Genomic DNA, 21,833 nt, shown 5'->3' with positions numbered 1-21,833 from the left:
TTTGCTTCTGGATGTGGTGTTATCAGAAAGTGGGACAATTTTATCACGGAGTATCTTAATCATTTTTATCTGGGAGATATGAGGAATGGCATAGGCTAAAGTTGTGACTGATAAAAAAGCAGCAGAGTCATGTTAGCACCAAGAGGGAGATGGTCATTTTTGTGATTTGCACCATGTTCTTGATTATGTCTGTGTTCAGGGATGATTACAAAGTGGTCTTGTTTTTGGCTCAAGCCATCAGTTTTAAGGTGGCTTTATCCTATGTTGATATTCTGTAAAACTGCTTATATTCCACACGAGAGTACCATGACCGAGCTGCGGGCACCAGGTCAGCTCCTTGCTGAACTATCAGGAGATGTTTTTTTTTTCTTTTTTAATAATATGATTATTTTAGGTTTACTTCAGTTATAAAATACTAATCAATAACACAATAATAAGAAAATAATCTCAATTTTTTAAAAATAGGCAAAAGACACGAATAGACCCCTCACCAAAAGACACACAGATGCAAGTATATGAAAACGGTTCAACATTATGTGCCATTACAGTATGGCAAAATAAAACAACAACAAAATGCCAGTTCACTACTATATGGCCACAGTGCAAGGCACTGACAACACCAAATGCTGGTGAGCATGTGGAATAGAACTCTTATCTCTTGCTGGTAAGAATGCAAAACAGTACAGCCACTCTGGAAGACAGTTTGGCATTTTCTTACAAAAATAAAATACTTTTCCGTATGACCCAAGATTCACACTCCTTGGTATTTACCCAAACAAATGAAAGACTTCTGTCCACACAAAAACCTGCACATGGATGTATATAACAGTTTATTCATCATTGTCAAAGCTGAAAAGCAACCAAGATATCCTTCAATAAGTGAATGGAAAAATAAATTGTGGTACATCCAAACAATGCAGTATTATTCAGGGCTAAAGGAGATGAGCTATGAAGTCATGAAAAGGCATGGATAAGTAAATTCAATTTGCTAAATGAAAGAAGCCAATCTGGAAAGGCTACATACTGTATAAATCCAACTATATTACATTCTGGAAAAGGCAAAACTATGGAGACATTAAGAAGATCACTAGTTGCCAGGAGTTAGGAGAGAGGCAAAGATGAATAGGCAGAACGTAAAGGATTTTTAGGTCAATGAAACTATTCCATTTAATACTATAATAGTGGATGCACGTCATCACATATTTGCTAAAACGCATACAATGCCCAACACTAAGAGTGATCCTAATGTAAACTATGGACTTTGAGTGGTAATGATGTGTCAGTGTAGGTTAATCTATTGTAACAAATATATCACTGTAGTGCAGATGCAGCCAATAGTGGGGAGTTGTGGGGGAAGTGGGAGTACATGGGAAATGTCTGTATTTTCCATTCAATTTTGCTGTGACCTACACATGCTCTAAAAACAAAGTTCATTAATAAAAACATGAATAAAAACATTGCCAGGAATGAGTAATTAAGTAAAAATTCATTTCCTGGATTTGTGAACTTAGGTGTGAATGACTTACTATCTCTGAGACTCAGTTTTCTTGCCTATAAAATGGAAATACCATGTCCCCTCCATCCTAAAATTATTGTGGGAATTAAATGATTCAATACACATAGAAATATCTAGTACAGTGCCCCCTATGTTTGGATAGGTGCCCTTCCTACATGTCATCCTAACAGTTCATACATTCTTCATCATAGCACTTGAGCATCTTTCCAAGAAATCTGTGGGAGATTGCAAATTTAATTTTTAAATTCCAAGCAAGTATCACAATGGCACATCACAGATATTTAAGAAATGTTTTTCTCAATAAATACAAGAATGATTTAACTCAAAAAAATTTAAAAAACAACAGAACTTCTATCTCATATAGTACATTACCTAGTGAAATAGAATCTTCTAGAATATAAGTATAGGTCATATTGGACAAAGGAATAGAAAAACAGGTCTATATATTTTGACATATTCCAGAGATGCCCTTTTTCACATTCAAGGTTTCATTTTTTTAAGCTGTGTCTTGAGGCAAAATTCACTGAGTCAGAGAAACCACAAGGTTAGGGAGGATAAGAGACTTCCCAGGGAAATCACAGAGTGCCACAGGAAACTCAGTGGCCCTGACTCAGGAACTGCCACTCAACTCTGGTTGGGCATAAAGCAGAAATTCTGTGTGTGTGGAAAATGACACAGCTTCAGGAGTCAGCCTGACCAAAAAGGAAAACAAAAGTTCCAGCCACAATCATGTGGGAAGGGAAATGAATCAAATAAACTAAGGTCTCAGGCCTTCACAGCATTGGTAACAGGATTCATACTCAAATATCTCCCTATTCTTCAAAACCTCTCCTAGAAAGTGAGTCAATGTCTAGGCTGCATATTACTACATGACCTTTTATAAAGTTGCTATATTGTTGTAGTTACATCGTCCCCTACTCTGGGTAAATACACCAGAGAACAACATTTTTGAAATCCAACAGTCTGGCACAGCAGCTCTCCAACATGGCTGCACAGGGGCACCATCTGAAGAGATGGAATAAATTCTGGTTCCTAGAGACTCTGAGTCAACTGGTTTGGGATAAAGCCGGTTTTAGGAGTTTCAGAAGCTCACCAAGCAATTCCAATGTGTAGTCAAGAACATGCATTAAAAATGTGGCTTAGTAAAATGTTGTCCAGGCTTTGGGGTTTAGAATAATATAGACATGGTACCAATATACAGTTTGAAAGCATCCAGGAGTGACTGACACAATGGGCCTGATAGTAATGCAAAATATCCTATCCTAACCTTTACCCACTATTCTTACCCAAACACATATTCTGGGGCCCCTTTTATGTACCTTCACACACTATGAGTGTGCTATGCTCTTTGCTTTTTTAACAAAGAGCACGAGTATATTATACTGTTACCACATTTTACTTAGTTTTACTTTTTAATTGAAGTATAATTATAACATATATAATAATAATATAATGTAGAGTGTTATATGAGTTTCAGGTATATAATATAATGATTCAATAATTCTGTACATTACTCCATGCTCATCACAAGTGTACTTTTAGCCCTCTTTTATCTGTTTCATCTATCCATCCCACCCTACCCCAATCTCCACTCTGGCAACCACCAGTTTGTCCTTTGTACTTAAGAGTCTGTGTTTTTATCTCTTTTTCTCTTTGTTTATTCATTCATTTTCTTTCCTTTTAAAAAATATTTATTTATTTTTGGGATACAGACAGAGTGCAAGCAAGGGAGGGACAGAGAGAGGGGGAGACACAGAATCCAAAGCAGGTTCCAGGCTCCAAGCTGTCAGCACAGAGCCCAACGCGGGGCTAGAACCTATGAAGCATAGGATCATGACCTGGGCTGAAGTTGGATGCCCCACCAACTGAGCCACCCAGGCACCCCAATCATTTGTTTTGTTTCTTAAATTCCATAGATGAGTGGAACCATATGATATTTGTCTTTCTCTGTCAGACTTATTTCACTTAGCATTACAACCTCTAAGTCCATCATGTTGCTGCAAATGGCAAGATGTCCTTTCTTTTACAGCTAACATTCTATATTGTGTGTGTGCATGTGTGTATATATATATATATATATGTATGTATGTATGTATACACACATATATACCACATCTTTTTTACCCATTCATCTATGGATGGACATATGGATTACCACATTTTAATTGGCATTGTCTTTGAAAATATCTAAGAGTTGGCCACAGTTACAACAATTAGAAATCCATTCATCTTAATATCAACCAGCAGGAAAAAAACAGTATTTACAGTATTCATACAATATATCTGTTCTGGATTAAACATTCTATTGGGCCCTGTGGAAGTACATAGAAAACACATAGGACATAATCCCTATCTTGAAATGACCTGAGCTGGAAAAAGAAAACTGGAGCAAACTAATATTCTAAATAAAACATCTGGAGAATAAGTAAGTGCTAAATGAATGGTATTTGTGAAAAGTATAAAACAGAAGAGTCACTAATATAAACAGTTATAATGATTATAATGATGCTTACTGAGCACTTACTATGTATGGCCTGCCGTTTTGTGTTTCATGAATATGAACTTATTTGAGGCTCTTAACCTTATGAAGTAGGAGCTGTTATCTTCTCTTTACCTATTAGGACCCTGATAGGTAAAGACAATGGAGATAAAAGAACTTACTCATGCTCAAAGAGAAAGTGAATAGTATAGCCTGAATTCAAACCAGTGTCCTTGCTATTCAGTCAGATATTAAAGAGGGAGGCTGGAGTTGAGTCTTGAGAGAAAAGCCAAGATTTCCTGTATTTGTTTTTATTTATATGAGGCAGCAGGGAACCAAGAGACTGTCCCTCACCCTGCCACGCACTGCTGCATGATCTTGTCAGGGAACCCATTCTCAAGCTTCAGTTCTGACATCTGTGAACTGCTGGTCCGTGATCACTAAGCCCCGCTCCAGTTCCATGGCTCTCTGAGTACACTCTAACCAGAAGAAAGATGGGAGGATGTCTCACAAAGGCAAACACAACAAGCACAGAGGTGCAAATATAAAATGAGAACTGGGAGAATAAGCAGTCAGACTCAGCTTCCAGGGGTCTATGAAACACAATTTACTGCATCTGCCATAGTGATCTTCTTAATGGCTTGTGTCATGAAAGACATATGCCAACTAATTAATGTATGTGATTTGGGAACCTATTCTTGGGATAACTGAAATTTGAATTTGATAATGAATTTAAATTTACGATGGTGCTTTCCCTGCTTCATGCTGGATAATGGGATATATATTGAGTTTTTAATATTACTAGGAAAAGGGAAAATAGGAAGTATAATAGAATTTAATTACCTGTATCTCAAAGAGATACAGGTAATTATTACATGTATTATTATATGTATATGTGTGTATCTGTAGTAATACTAAAGACTTTATGTTCATTGTGTGGTTATGTATAAACTCTTATCCAAAAAATATTCATGGGGAACTTCTTCCTCAGAGAAAAAAGCTATACTTTTTGAAGCATACTATGGACTATGAGAGAAAATCATCACTTCAAGAAGTATAGCTCTCCTAATCTACCTTTGGGCAAAGAAAGGAAAGCATAATTTCAAACTCTGAAGTTCTACAAGATAGGTAATTTGTCTAGCAAAGTTTTAAAGCATCTATGTTATAAATACATTTTCCTTTTGAATACTGTGTATATACACTTGAACAACAGAATATTCACAATCTAGTTATAATTTCTATATTAAGAAACAGTCAGGGGCGCTTGGGTGGCTCAGTTGGTTAGGCATCCAACTTTGGCTCAGGTCATGATCTCATGGTTTGTGAGTTCAAGCCCCACATCGGGTTCTATGCTGACAGCTCAGACCCTGAAGCCTGCTTCGGATTCTGTCTCCCTCTCTCTAACACTCCCCCATTCACAATCTGTCTCTCTCTCTCTCTTAAAAATAAACAAACATTTAAAAAAACAGAAATAGTCAGTATAACTCTTTGACATAGTATGAGTGTTTTAAATTCATTAAGTCATTCACACCACTGGATATCAAGTTTAAAAATATCTTAATATTTGTCTTCTTAATCAAAGTTGTGGTTGAAGGAGATATATCTGTACCAGAGCTTCCTTTATCTACATTATACTTCTGTAAGACTAGGCCCATGATGTCTTTAATTATTCTAAAGTTGCTTCCATGATTCCTTTTAAGACAGTGATACACATTACTTTGCCTTCTGAGGTGTCATTTTCCTTGACAAGTCTTCAGTTATTTTAAGTTTGTGACTAAACCTTGTATGAACTCCATTGTCCCATAGGAATACTTTTCTATCCTTTTAATGTGCACACCTTGGATCTTCAGAACTGTAACTAAAATTTCTATAATCTCCCCCATCTCTAAAATAAAATATACAGATTCTCACAAAAATGTAGGCTATTCATTTCTAGGAAACACACTGAAGACTTTATTACCCCAAATAACCAATGTAGTGTGGAAAATGACACATTCTTTTTGGGTTTATTTTATATTTTATAGATTAAAGGTGTGGCTCACTCAAATCTGTTTAGTTTGTAATTTTCCATGGTTCATGCTTTAATGGGTAGAAACATGTTCTGGTTTATTTTTCATGGTTTTTCAGAACTGAGGTATCTGTGGATGAGATATTTCCAAAGAAAAGGCAAGTACATTAATATTACAGTTTTTGTATGTGAAAAATGTAACTTCCATACATAAAAATGATGAAAACTTAAAATATTACTTTATCATCTCAAACACTTTCAGAAAATATGGTAGAATGTTTTCTCAGGAAATTTTAGTAATTTATTAACTTATGTCTACATAAGAAGTGGAAGATAAGAAAAACATTTAAGATGATTTCTATTTGCTTTTATTGTTTATCATTTGCTCTTTTCTTAAAAGGGGTATCTAAAGACTTCCATCACATAATAAAAAATAGACCCTTCTGCAAATCTAGTTTGGAAAGTTAGTGTTATATTGTAAGTGAATAGAGAAAATGAATTACAGAGTTCCTTTCAGTCATTTTTAAAATCTTTCCATTTGATTTAAATATGAATAACTGTTTACTTACAGAATTTGACTTGACTATTATTTGCCTTCTTTGTTAAGTCAATGTACTCAAACATTTCAACAAAGCTAAACACTATATTATATGGTAAAAAGTAATCACAGAACTTTCTGGAAACATCCTTATTGCACCTTATCTGTGAAGTACCAGCCTGATGCAAATGGATATGAAAATAGCTCTCAAGTAGCGCTTCTAGATAATGAATAGTTCGTGCACACACACTCACACATATACACTGGGTATGTTTAATTTTTAAAACAACTGATTTAAAAGCATTTGGTCTCAGTTAAGTCTAGAAGGAAAAAAGCATTAAAACCTTTTAAAATAAATCTGAAATTGTATGTCTATCAGCATAAGTTAGAAATGTAGGAGGATTCATACTATTTCCACACCTTTTGTCAGTTGTATAAAAAGATCTTATTTCATGTCAACACGATTCTTTCTTCACTCATTGCAATTACAAGTGAGAATTACTGTTGCTGCCTTCTCTCTCCATTCCCTCAGCACTGTCCTTTACCAAATGCCTTCTCTGTGCCTGGTGTTTTATCCATATTATTACCTTACTACTATTGGAGGGATAGTGGACACCAAAGGTTGACAGTACAGACCCTGGAGGCAGTCTGCCTGGGTTCAGATCCTTGCTGCACTACCAAAGAACTGTGGAATTTGGGGCAGGGTACTCAATAACTCTGTCCCTCAGCTTCCTCTCCAAGGAAATGGAGATGATAATAGGGTGTCTGTGAAGATTAAGGGAGAGAGGCAAACCATGAGAGACTCTTGAATGCTGACAAAAACTGAGGACTGATGGATGTGGGGGGGAGGGGGGGATGGGCATGGAGGAGGGCACTTTGGGGATGAGCACTGAGTGTTATGTAGAAACTAATTTGACAATAAACTATTTGTAAAAAAAAATAAAAATAAAAAAATAAATTACCTATTAGATTTGCAAAAAAAAAATAAATAAATAAATGAGTAACACAGCACATAGTAAGCACTATATATGCTAAATATTATCATTCCCATTTTAGAGATAAAGAGCTGTCAAGAACCAGTGATCTTAAGTGACTTGTAAGGATAACAGAGCTAGTGAGTGACACTTGAACACATTTTCTATCATACAATGTGCACTGGCATCTTCCCTACCAAGATGGAGCACCTCAATTAAGCAGGAGCACCTCAATTCTGGGGCAGACCCCTGTCCTGATCCAAAAGAAATCCTGTCCAAATTCAGTGATGGAGAGCAAACCACCTGATGCCGGGAGCCGCACCAGCCTCTCTGGATGGCAGTCACAGCAAGGAAGTGACAATGTTTGCAGCTCCTGCCATGAGAAATGAAAACTGGTATCTCCTTCTGCTACAATTGGCTCATATTGGATATAAGCCTACTGGTATTGACCAGGCCTCACAATATTCCATATCAGACCCATATTTTGAAAACAGATACCTCATAAGGAAAAGCATATTCCTGCCTTTACAAAAGAAATTTTGGATGAAAGCTCTATGGGGAAAACTGTCAAAAGGCTCTTCCTATGGGCCTTGCAGATCCGAGACTTAGGGGGTTAAGAACACAAGAATTACAATTGAGCCTGGCCCTGAGACCAAGGGCCTATTTTGGGGTTAAGAGCAAAACATAGTTATAACTTAGACCTTTGCTAACTGGATGCCTTTGCCCCTTTTTTTGTAAGCACATTCTGTATTATATCTATAAAGAGTCTTCTTTCCTTAGACTCTTTATGGCCCATAACTTCTCAAAAACAGTTCTTTGATTATCCACCAACTAACCCTACTTATCTTATGCAGGGGGGGTCCGCGGCACCCTACAGTGGAATCCTAACTGTCCCGACTAATGCAACGAAAACAACATAGTTTAAAGAGATTACCTTCAGGTCCGTAGTTTGGGCGCCACTATGCCGGAGGCCGGAGCCAGCTCCAGCAGGTCCAGGGGTCCCTAAAGGATGGACGGTATCGGCGAGAGAGAGAGAGAGAGATGCCCCAGAGATTCTTTCTGATCACCAGGCAGGCATCTCTGTCCTGTCGGTTTTTGTGTCTTTATTTAAAGGTTCAGCAACAAGATGAAGTCATAGAAAGGAATTTCTTACAATGGGATGTCTTTTGTGATAACAATAGTAGAATTATTCCAACCAAGGAAATAACAGAATGTTCTTAGTGAAAAATAGGATAACATATAGGTTAAATTGTATATAGATAGGAGTATTTTGTCTGGCTCTCGAGAGGATGAATGTTTCTGAATTGGTTTGTTTGTGGAGACTAACATGGAGACCCTGAATGGGTCAGTCTTTTGCCCCTGGGTTATGTTTTAGCTACTCTTATCTATCCTCATCCCAGCTGCCAGTGTAAGAGAGGGTGTTTGTGGAAAGTAGGCCTTGAGGAAGTGACTGTTATGTTTCACCAATTAGCAAAGGTCTAAGTTATAACTATGTTTTGCTCTTAACCCCAAAATAGGCCCTTGGTCTCAGGGCCAGGCTCAATTGTAATTCTTGTGTTCTTAACCCCCTAAGTCTCGGATCTGCAAGGCCCATAGGAAGAGCCTTTTGACAGTTTTCCCCATAGAGCTTTCATCCAAAATTTCTTTTGTAAAGGCAGGAATATGCTTTTCCTTATGAGGTATCTGTTTTCAAAATATGGGTCTGATATGGAATATTGTGAGGAATATTGTGAGGCCTGGTCAATACCAGTAGGCTTATATCCAATATGAGCCAATTGTAGCAGAAGGAGATACCAGTTTTCATTTCTCATGGCAGGAGCTGCAAACATTGTCACTTCCTTGCTGTGACTGCCATCCAGAGAGCCTGATGCAGCTCCTGGCAACCTGAGAGTAAGCAAGAAGAGGACCCCCTCCTCTAAGTGCAAACTCAGGTCCTCCTTCACCATCCCCTATCCAAATACCTTAATTTCTTTTAAAAAATATCTTTTATTAAAAATATCTTTTAAAAATATATTATTTTTAGTATCTATTTATTTTTGAGAGAGAGAGACAGAAACAGAAACAGAAACAGAAACAGAGACCGAATCTGAAGCAAGCTCCAGGCTCTGAGCTGTCAGCATTGAGCCCGATATGGGGCTAAAACTCATGAACTGTGAGATCATGACCTGAGCTGAAGCTGGATGCTTAATCAACCGAGCCACGCAGGCACCCCCAAAACACCTTAATTTCTTCTCAGATAGTTATTGGATACTGTTTGTCCTTTTGGTAGATAGGTTGAATATGATGTGAGATATCTTTAGATCAAAAGTGCCACCCCAAAGGGCAAAACCATGCAGTTATACTTAGGTCTATGTGCCCACTGCATTTGACAGAGTACCAACTTTTCCAAAGAGCTATATAAAAGTTGGCATTAACCAAAGTTATCTGTCACCAAGCAAAGTTCACTGGTTCAAAGTATACCTCTGCCACCTTTCCTCCTAACACTGCATACGACCACCACCCCCTCATTAACAGCTTCTTGGTGGCAGGTAATTACTACATATTGTCTGCCCCTAGCCTTTCCAAGCTAACTGTACCACATTGGCTACCTGTCCAGAACTATATTCTGCCTCACACTCTGGTGCCTGCTCCTCTGAATTGTCCTGGTGTGTGTTGGAGAGAAAGAGAGACAGCATGAGCAGGGGAGGGTCAGAGAGAGAGGGAGACACAGAATCTGAAACAGGCTCCAGGCTCTGAGCTAACTGTCAGCACAGAGCCCAATGCAGGGCTCAAATCCACAAATCCATGAACCGTGAGATCATGACCTGAGCTGAAGTCGGACACTTAACCGACTGAGCCACCCAGGCACCCCAATCTACTGGCTATTGTACATCTTTGCAGAAATGTCTGTTTAAGTTCTTTGCCCATTTTTAAATCAGGTATTTGTTTTTATACTGTTGAGTTGTAGGAGTTGCTGTTTGACAGTTACAAAATTTCAGTTATGCAAGATGAATAAGTTGTAGAGTTCTGTTGTACAACATTGTGTTATAGTTAGCAATATCATGCACATAAAAATTGGTTGACTGCTGAGGCATGTGGATGGTTCAGTCTGTTGAGCATCCAATTCTTGATTTTGGCTCATGTCATGATCTCACAGTTGGTAAGACCAAGCCCCCTATCAGGCTCCATCTGAGAGTATGGGATTCTCCTCTCTTCTCTCTCTCTGCCCTTCCCCTGCTTGTGCTCTCTAAACAAAAAAACAAACAAACAAACAAACATTTTAACAAATTTGTTGAGAGTAAATCTTATGTTAAGTAACTTTACTATAATAAACAAATGAATACATAGATAAGAAAAAATTAAGAAAAAACAAAACTACAGACTGTTGCCTTGCTGGAGTAACTCCAAGCCCTAAAAGCCACCTCCAGTATTTTCAAACTTCTCTCTCCTTCTCTTTCCTCCCTGCCAAAAAAAAATTGCCCAGCTAATCTATTTAGGTAGTTTAATGCAATACCAGAATTATTCTCCAGCTTCCTGGTTCAGAACTCTGCTTATCCTAGCTTTTGAAAGGAGGAAGAAGATAAAGTAGAGGAGAAGAAGGAAAAGACCTTGGACAGAAAAATAACACGTAACATTTTCTGAGTATTTAATGATGCAGGTAAAGTTCTGAGTATATTGCAAAGATTAACTCCACTTATTCATTAAAAATCCTAGGAAGCATTATTATTATTCCCATTTTATAGATGAGGAACCTACGGCTTGAAGAGGTTAACTAAGTTGTCCAAAATTACTAGTCTCTATAACAACAACTAATCACTTGAGACCCAGTCCTGTCACTTACTGGTGGTATGATCTTGAGCAAGGTTACTTAAGCTCTAAGTTTTATGATCATTATTGTTTATTATGTGGATAATAATAATATATTAAGTATATCTTATTAAGTATATCTTAATAAGTATGATTAAGTAATAAGTATATCTTAATAAGAATGATTAAGTAATAATTCATTTTGTGAGAATTAAATGCTAAAGTGTGTGTAAACTGACTGGGAGTGCTCATTAAAAGTTGAAATTTTATTTGCAGATTTAAGAATATATCCCAGTCCTTCTCTGTTTCTACCACATTCACACAAAATTCCCTTTTAAATAAATAAGTGAAGTGCAGATCACCCAGACTAAGCATGAATCCCAGACCAAATATCAACAAGGGTCATGATAACCCCTGGCTAATCCAAGAAAGCTTCTGTATGAAAAACAGGATCTGAATATCTTAACTGTACCTCCAGATTGGCTGACCTAAAACAATTATCTCTAGTAAGGCTATTTCTAAATAACTAGAGACTGGCAGCATATAGAAATAGCTCCAGGTTAAAGTGCTTTATCAAATATTTTATCAATGTTTAAATGAATAACACCAGTCTTCTGACTTTAAATGTCCAACATCTTAAAGCAACAGTGAATCCTCTTTCTTTCTCACCGGTGTATTGTGACCATCATAGCTCATACTGTCATGGTAATATCTGCGAGTTGACCCTGTTTCCAATTTAGTCTATGACAGTGTTTCTCAACCTTTTTGTTTTGTTTTGTTTCATTATTCCTCCAATAAGCCTTTATAGACATTTGCTCAAATTTTCCCTATCCTATGAAATTTTATATAAAACATAATGTCATTGAAGCCCTAGGTATACTACCTATACTCTCAGTTGCAAACCACAGAATACAATCTACCTAATTAAAGGAATTTTTAGTGATATTAGGCAGCTTTTCTGGGAGATACAGAGAAATAAACTTGGATGCTGTACAGCAAGGAGTTATGTCCACAGGACCCATCCAACATAACACAAGTGTTGTAACCGCTCACTCCTTGGCATCAACCATATTTGGACTAAAATAACAGAACATTCACCTCAACTATGCCAAAAACTATATAAGAACTTTCCATGACTGCATTTGATTGAATATGGATTTCCCCATTCTCAGTACCCAGCTAATATTGCACTTTTATATCCAAATCTCATGAGGGTGGGTCTAGAGAGTAGGAGGAAACTATGTTACAAGCCTTCACCTCTAGAAAGGAAGTGCTGGAATTCTGTTTTGGAATGGTGGTATCCACAATGCAGGAAGCTTCATAAAAATGTTGGAAAATTATAAATGGTATAGGCCTACTATCAAGGGCAAGTTCAGTCTATAAAATTCTCAGGTTTTTTGATCTAAAAATAGCTAAATTACTGATAGCCTTAAACAACCATGATTTTTAGGACTATGTCCATGAACCTATGCATTGAGTTCCTTATCCCATACTCTGAGTAGGGATTCTGCCACAGGAAACAAATTGCTTAAGGCAGTCAATCTAGTTGATAGAAAGAAGCAAAGTCCCCCCATACCCTTCTTAACAGATTTCCCAAGGAGTCACATCAGAACAGATAATGGACCTCTACTTTCTGATTCCAGATGGTAAAAATCTGCAATAAATGGCAGAGATTCTTTTCACAATCAGAGTTTCTGCTAAAGGAGGAACATTAATGAGTGAGCATAATATTTATTATCTTAGTTAAGGAACACCATCTATCTAGTCTTGGAATTATTACTGACCTCTCTCCCCACCCCAATCAATAAGGAAGTCCTTCTGGTTACTTCAAAAACGTTTCCATTCTGCCTCCTCTTGCCTATCCTTCCTCCTATGGCCTTATTTCAGGCTTTCATTATCTCTTTTTTGACTGTGCCAACAATTCCCTAATCTGTCTCTTCTGAGTTCAGTTTTGCTTCCTCAGGCTCATTCTCAATATATATACCTTTCTAAAATGCAAATCTGATTTCATCATTCCACTGACTTGAATCCTTCAATGACTATCTATATTTACAGAACTAGGCCTAAGTTCCACAACATGACATTCTGCCCCCTATGTATCTCTCTGGGCTCATTTATCATGATGCTAATTCAAGCTTCACGCTCCATTATGACCAAACTATACATAGCTATATACACACACCTCTGGTTTTCCTCTTGTTCTCTCTGCCTAGACCAAAGGTCAGTAAACTATGACTCATGGGTCAAATCTGGGCTATAGTCTGTGTTTGTATTACCACTGAGCTAAGAATGAGATTTTATACTTTGAAAGTTGTAAAACAAACAAAATAATGTAATAGAGATCTACTGTTATGACCTGAAAAGCCTAAAATATTTACTATCTGGCCACTTACAGAAAAAGTTTGCTGACCCCTAGCCTATGTACCCTTTCTTTTACTGACTTGGCTAAACTCTTACTCATCACTTAATACACATATGGGATCATAAATCATCTCCTCCACAAAATTCTCCTGTACAACTCCTTCTTGTATCCAAGGTTAATATTAGGAACATCTCCATGATCTCATAATACTCAGAAAATAGTTCTGTTACTGAATCTAAGTGCATTACATAGAGTTATATATATTCCCCCATTAGATTGTTAGTCATGTGTTATGAATTTTTTAACCACAAAAGCAATGACAGGCACATAATAGATGTTTATGGAATGAAACGTTGCTTAATAAAGGAGTTACTATTGACATCCTGTGGTATCCCAGTAATTTATATGACAGGAGCTCTCCGTGGTACTGAAGAGATTTCCTACAGTTCCTTTCCAGGACCTTACCTTTTGTTTCTCAATTACTTTCACCAGTCTCTATAATGACTTTTTCTGCATCTTTCCAATCAACTTCCTGTAGAATACAAACTCTTGTCCAACTTTCTCCTTCTCCAATTAACTATACATACCTTTTGGTAAAGGCATTTATTGTTTATCAAAGAGTTATATGCTCCCCCACATGCTCTAGCCTCTCTGTAGTTTAAAAGGCCTGTGTGAATAATTTTGGCCAATGGGATATAAGCAGAAATTAGTCTGCTATTTCCTAACTGAAGCACAGAATATGCTTTGATGGCAATAGAAGCCATGCACTGAGATAGCAGAGCAACAATATGGAAATATCATAGATTGCTGAGTCCCTGCATGGAAGACAACTACCCTGAAGGGTCTCTAACTTATACAGAACTGTTGAATTAAGCTGCAATTGGGGGGTTAATATTTTACCATAGCAAAGTTGAATTTCCCTGATTAATAGTTCCTTTTAATATAATGCTTATCACAGTTCATTTACTTCTGTTTTCTTTACTAGATTAAAATTTCTTAAAAGTGATTTGATCCTATTGATTTTGCACAGCACCACTCAATAATTATTTGCTAAATGGATGAACTGACTTCCAGGTCTGCTTTCCTCTTCTCCATGACATTTCCTTCTTTCAAAAAGAAAAACAATCTGTTTATTTTACAGCAGTCAAAGGAAAACTGTGATGAGCATCATTTTCTCACATGTGAAATATGGAAAACAATAGTACCTGTCCCACTGGTCAGGTCCCATAGTTAATGTAGGTAAGGTGTTCCAAACTATGTCCAGTACATAATAAACATACTGTATAAATGCTGGCTATTACCACATTATTATAACTTTTTAGGAGCCCTAAATTTCTATCCATGTTCCCACTGACTTACAAAACCAATAATTTTTTTTTTCAGATAAGAGCACTGCATTTGACAACTCTAGTCTTTGGTTTATTATAAAATTAATAAATTTAAAAATATTAAATGACATATCATATAAAACATACAGTTTAAACATGTAAGATATTATAATTATTGCAAGCACTTTATTTACATCATGGTAGAAGCTTAAGTACCATAAGAAGGCATTGACAATGAATGAAATCTCACAATGAAATATGTTTCATGTTTTCAGCTCATGTGATTCCAAATCACATAAAAAATACTAATACATTTTTAAAGACAAATCACATGAAAATAGGATATATACCACTTTAATTTAAACTTTATTAAAATTGTGGCTCAGTCAGTTGAACATCTGACTTCGGCTCAGGCCATGATCTCACAGTCTGAGTTCAAGCCCTGTGTCAGGCTCTGTGCTGACATATCAGAGCCTGGAGCTTGCTTCAGATTCTGTGTCTCCCTCTCTCTCTACCCCTTTATTAAAATTCACACTCCAGTGAAGCAAAAACTTGAATACTGGGTGAGAAAAATGAGCTAAATGATTACAAAATAGTCTTTAAAAAATTCTTAAATTCCCTTCATGTTTAAAACAGATTATATAAAATATATTTATTTTAAATACTATTATAACCTATTAATTTGATTTTAAGCAAAGCATATGGTTTGTCAAAAAAATAATACTGGGATTATATGAATATATACTCATGTGAATGATCATCAAGAAAGGTTTTTAATAAAGCAAGTTATTTGTTAAAGATAAATTTAATTTTGTTTTTCCCCTATAGTTTTCGTTTATAACAAGTCATGGCTATTTGAATCCTCTGAATTTCTTCTTTTTCATTCAAATTCTTTCATCCCTAGCATCATTATATATTTCTATTGTATGGCTTCTTTTAGGATTTATGTATTATATATTATATTTAATGTTAATCTATTAATCTTTTCATAATGTTTTTTATTTATTTCTGAGAGAGACAGAGAGCGTGAGCAGGGGAGAGTCAGAGAGAGAGGGAGATACAGAATCTGAAGCAGGCTCCCAGCTCTGAGCTAGCTGTCAGCACAGAGCCTGATGCGGGGCTCGAACCCATGAACCATGAGATCATGATCTGAGCTGAAGTCGGACGCTTAACCGACTGAGCCACCCAGGCGCCCCTGTGAATCTATAATCTTATGTTGCTTCTTATATTTTTGGTAAAGATCACTTCCAATTTGCATTCTCTGAAAGAAACAAATTTAATTTTAGATTTGAAATTATTTTACCTACAGCTTCTAACTGAAAAGGCAACCCAAACATTTTTATAGATTTTTAAATGTTCATTTATTTATTTTGAAAGAGAGATAGAGAGCAAGCAGTGAAAGCGTAGAGAGAGAAGGGAGAGAGAGACAGAGAATCCCAAGCAGGCTCCATGCTGACAGCTGATGTAGGGCTTGAACTCACAAACCGCAAGATCATGACCTGAGCCTAAATCAAGACTTGAATGCTTAACCAACTGAGCCACTCAGGTGCCCCACAGCCCAAACATTTTTTAAAAGAATTGACTTAACTTATTTCTATAGTTGGGAAGGAAATATTAGAACTTAAGTTTACTGTCAAATTTAAATGTTCTATAATATACAAAGTATACGTATTTAACATATGAATTAAAAGTAAACAGATAAATATTTAATTATATATGTATGCTCAAACATTTTACTAATAGAGGAATTCTATATTTGGTTTGGAGACTTCACCAGCTCAGGGAGGGAAGTAAAACATTAAAAGACTTGTTGTGAAAAATCATCTCCCTTGTAACTGTCTGAGACAAGAAAACTGTCAAAATTTTAACTTATCCTTCTGTGGTCAGTCAAAAGATAATAATAGTGATGAAAACAATAACAAAAACAGCTTTGATTTGAGTCTATTATTGTATTCTTTGAGGGGTTGATGGGAAGCATCTCAGGAGTTGCACAGCAGAAGCCTGCAATCAGCAATGTGTTTCTGGATCTGCTATGGAATTATGATCTAGTGTGAGGATGCCAGGTTTCTGCCAGCAAGGGTTAACAATGCTATGAGGGCTTCATACAATGGAAGACTCATGCAAATATATTGATAATCCAAAGCAAATGACTCTAAGTATGCTTCTTTTAAAGCATACATTATTTTGTGAGCCCAAAGAGACAGCAAATGCATCCACTCAGGACAAAGAATCAATAAACTATTACAGCAGTGTTTAAGATTAGTCTTGAAAGGGAAGTAAAATTCTCTTGGTGTGTGTGTGTGTGTGTATGTGTGTGTGTTTTATTATTATTATCATTATCATTATTGCAAAAGGAACAGCGTGCTCAAAGTAGAATAGTGCTGGTCACACTGAGACAACTAAGGAGAAATGAGAGTGGCTGGGATACAGTAGTATGCACAGTAGACCCAGGATGGAAAGAGCTAGAGAGGCAGTTGAGGCGAGAATTAGAAAGATTTTGAATGCTTCAGTCAAGAATTAATACTGCTGCAGGCCCAATGGGGAGTGACCTCCAGAAATGTGTAAACACACAAAGAAATACAAATGTGGTAGTGGTGTGTAAAATATTTGGGTACAAACCAAAGAGCATCAAGGACAACACCTGGAAAATTACTGCAAGAGACCAGGAAAGGCATGAAAAAGATTGGAATTTCAGTGTTTAGGAGAAAGGTTTTTGATCTGCATTCATTGCTTTATGTCTCATATTGGGGTGCTGGGCTGCTATAACAAAGTATCACCAACTGGATGGCTGAAAACAACAGGAATGTACTGTCAACTTCTGGAGGCCAGATGTCCAAAATCAAGGTGTCAGTCAGCACACTCTTTCTGAGGGCTATGATGGAGAATCTGTTCCATGCCTTTCTCTGGTCCGATGGCCCCAGACATTCCTTGACTTAGAGGAACATCATTCCAATCTTCCATGCTCACATGGTATTCTCCCTGTCTCTGTGTCTGCCCATGCTTTTCTCATAAGAACACCAGTCATATTGTATTATGAGGCTACCCTACTCCAGTATGACTTCATCTTCACTTAATTCATTATATGTGCAGTGACCCTATTTCCATATAAGGCCACCTTCTGTGTTACTGAGGGTTTAGGACTTCAACATATATTTTTGGGGAACCCAATTTTACCCACAATGTGCCTCAAGGAAATCAAGAGAATCTCGAGGAGCTGCAGGGTTCTCACTCAGAGAACTATGTTTGTGATTATGAAAGCATGCATGGTGTTCTGGGACTCAGTGTTAGGTAAACAGGCTACAATTTACTAAGAACCTATCAAGGAAGAGTAACTCATTTTCCAAATACTTATTTACAACTCAAACTTACCTAAAATGCAAAGTACTGTGCATATAGTAAATAATACATAACATAATGAGGGAGTTAGAAAAGCAGGCAGCAGGATGGGGAGAGAGAATTTAGGAAAAAAATAATAAAAAGTTGACAAAAAGTTCTAGAAAAAATTCTAGCTTTGCCTTTAGAAACTGCATGCAGGAGTCCACAAGACTTTTTAAGACTAATATGTACCTATTGTCATCTATACTTTTTTTTAACATTGAAAATCACTAACATGGGCGCCTGGGTGGCTGAGTCTGTTGAGCATCCAACTCTTGATCTCAGCTCAGGTCATGATCCCATGGTTCAGGGGATTGAGCCCCATGTTGGGCTCTGTGCTGACAGTGTAGAGCCTCTGTCAGACTCTCTGTCTCTGTCTGTCCCTCCCCTGCTTGCTCTCTCTCTGTCAAAATAAATGAATAAAACAAACAAAAAAATCATTAACATAAACTCTAAAAGAACAGATAGTTACAGTGTAATGATCATTAAATTTGTCAGCAGAGACCTTCAAATGGGAGAAAGCCATTTTACCTAGCAAAGTTATTAGTAAAAAAAATCCTAATTTTCCAACTCAATTAACTACACAACCACACCCCAACATATGTTATTGATAAGAGCCAGACAAAGGTTAACTTATAATAATATGGATCCTTATAAAGATGTCACAAGAGGTGACATCAAGATCTCTTTCTGAAGACTGACTGCACAGCCAGGAAATACCACTAATTAAACTATAATTGGATGAAGATCTTACAAAAAAAAATTTTTTTTTGAGAAATGGGGAATACTCCATCAAGAACTGTGATTACATTTCATGAAAGACAGTGACTACAAAAAGTCCACCCACATTATCCAGTTTTTAGAGGAAGTTAATTTGACCTCTTTTAAGCATTTTGTCTTTTCCTCTCCATCCAAGGTAGAGGAGTATAATACATTCTCGCCTGGGTGTATAGAGATTTACAAACACAATTCCAATTACAAGGAACAGGATTTGCACACGTAAGGGCCTGCCCAGAATGCTATGAATTCACCTTCTAATTTGCAGCATTGCCCCTAGAGGCTGAGCACGATTCTGTCCGCATATGGCGAGTGTGTGGATGCCTGAGCCCAGTGTCCCAGGTGGGAGGTACAGAGCTCACAGTCAGGGAGGCTGAGCAGATGATTTACAGCTAACAGCTAAGAGCTCCGTAGAGAACAGCCAAGCACTGTACTAAACGCCACCAATCAGGAAAATCCAGTCGTGGCAAACAGCCTTGGCATTAACAACAGAAATAAAATATGCTAATCAGTTGTTCTACTCCAGGAAAACAAGTCACCAGGGAAGGGGGAAGGGGGAGGAGAGAAGCCACATCTTTAAGGCTCTGTAGAGGTTTCCAGTTAAATTTCTACATGTATCTCTATTTAAGACCTCACGGATGTTTCCATATCACTTACAACATAGCAATGTTTTACACAACTACCTGTTTAGCAGTCTCTTTGGAAATCTTTAAGTCCCCTTCCATGTTACCAGAAGTTAACTATGGCATTTAAAAAATATATATGATGGGGGTGCCTGGGTGACTCAGTCAGTTAAGCATCCAACTCCGGATCAGGTCATGATATCTCAGTTGGTGAGTTTGAGCCCCTTGTTGGGCTCTGTGCTGACAGCTCAGAGCCTGGAGCCCACTTCAGATTCTGTGTCTCCTTCTCTCTCTGTTCCTCCCTCTCTTATACTGTGTGTATCTCTCTCTCTCAAAAATAAATAAAGATTTTTTAAAATTAGAAGTAAATAAAACATATATGTCTACTTTACATTTGAATATTCTCTATAGGATGCAGTATGGTGTTTAATTAAGTACAACAGGGCTGGCACTAGACAGACAGAGTTCAAATCCTGCCTCTGCCATTAAAGAGCTGTGTGACCTTGACTGACTTAAACTCTCTAGGCCTCCACTTCCTCACTTATAAATGAGATTATAATAATACCTGATTTTTAGAATTGTTGGGAGGATTGAATTAATATAAGCAACACTCTTATAACAGCACCTGACACACAGTATTCAATAAACGTTAGCTACTGTAATTCAATAGCTGTTCACCTTTAACATGGTAACTGCATTCCTAATAAATATAACATTAACAATTTGAGTAATCAAACCAAGTACTCTGATGGCTTGTAATGGGGACTGGGAGTAGAGATATTCAGAAATAAGACATTTTTCAGGGAGGTATTGGAGGCTTTGTGTGTGCGTGTTTTAAACATACAGTTATAAATCCTAAACATCACGAAAAAATACAGTATTTGATTATAGTTAGCTTATTCACAAAATCCTCTCCTTTCTTACTTGCACCATAACTGGCATTAATGTACCCCCTCCTATACATCCTCATTTCATTACCTTGATTACCCATTGCTTTTACACATAAAATGCAGATACTCCAACAAGGAAGCAATGGTGCTCCAACAGCTTTTATTCTTTTTTTTTTTTGTAATGTTTATTTATTTTTGAGACAGAGACAGACAGAGCAGGAGCAGGGAAGGGGCAGACAGAGAGACACACAGAATCAGAACCAGGTTCCAGGCTGTGAGCACAGAGCCCAACGTGAGGCTCAAACTCACAAACTGTGAGATCATGACCTAAGCTTGAACGCCTAACCAACTTAGCCACCCAGGCACCCTGCTTTTATTCTTTACTGTAGCAAATGTTGACAGTGTGATGAAAATTTTATTTACTAATTAATTGATCCTATTGCATCCAACTGGCCTTAGAAATGAATACTAGCCCTACAGAAAAAGAATCTCTGAGTACTTTATTACACAAAATGAAGGTCGAGCCCAGCCTTCCCTACAGGACACATAAATAGAAGACTAGAGATAAAAGACCTCAATTCTGTATTTCAGGTCTTCTTCACTGTGGGCCGGTCATAGGAGAATGTAGCAAATATTTGATCCTTTGAGCTTAAAAACCATAAGTGTAAAAAAAAAAACTGGTCTGGTGAATGGGTAGACAGAAGGAAAGACTATAGAAATTCTCAGATTATCTTAATGGAAAAACAATGCATCTTTTGTGTACTTTTTGAGTGTGCAAATAATTCTGACATTAATACTACTAAAAAAAATGGCCACTCAATTTCACCATGATAATGCTTTGAACATTTCGTGCCCTTAATTTTGTCATATTTAATCTTACAAACACAAATACTAGATTAAATGTAAGTATATTAATTGATTTTAAACAACATGGCATATAATATATCCAATTTCATTTGAGTTCCCCTGGTGAAATAACTGTGGCACTTAAACTTTTCTTCACAAAACGTACACAGAGCTCTACACTTGATTGTTCCTGTGTTGAATCTTTCACACATTTCCAACAATCTGCATAAGTAGAACACAGAATATATAGGGTTTCTGGACTGGTCTGACCTGCTTTCAGGTCACTGAGAAAAGATTACACAGGGAAGAGAAGATATCCCTTGGAAGACAC

General features: G+C 37.0%; 1 protein-coding gene across 2 annotated transcripts in view; it reads right to left on the bottom strand.

The window, feature by feature from the left end:
- The window catches only part of RELN (reelin), a 544,526-nt gene that overhangs the window by 391,518 nt on the left and 131,175 nt on the right, over positions 1 to 21,833 (bottom strand). The window lies entirely within an intron of this gene.

This window comes from Hyaena hyaena, unplaced genomic scaffold, assembly GCF_003009895.1.
Source record: "Hyaena hyaena isolate Hyena2069 unplaced genomic scaffold, ASM300989v1 scaffold_152, whole genome shotgun sequence".
Classification (NCBI taxonomy): domain Eukaryota; kingdom Metazoa; phylum Chordata; class Mammalia; order Carnivora; family Hyaenidae; genus Hyaena; species Hyaena hyaena.
This window is presented reverse-complemented; position numbering and strand designations above follow the sequence as displayed.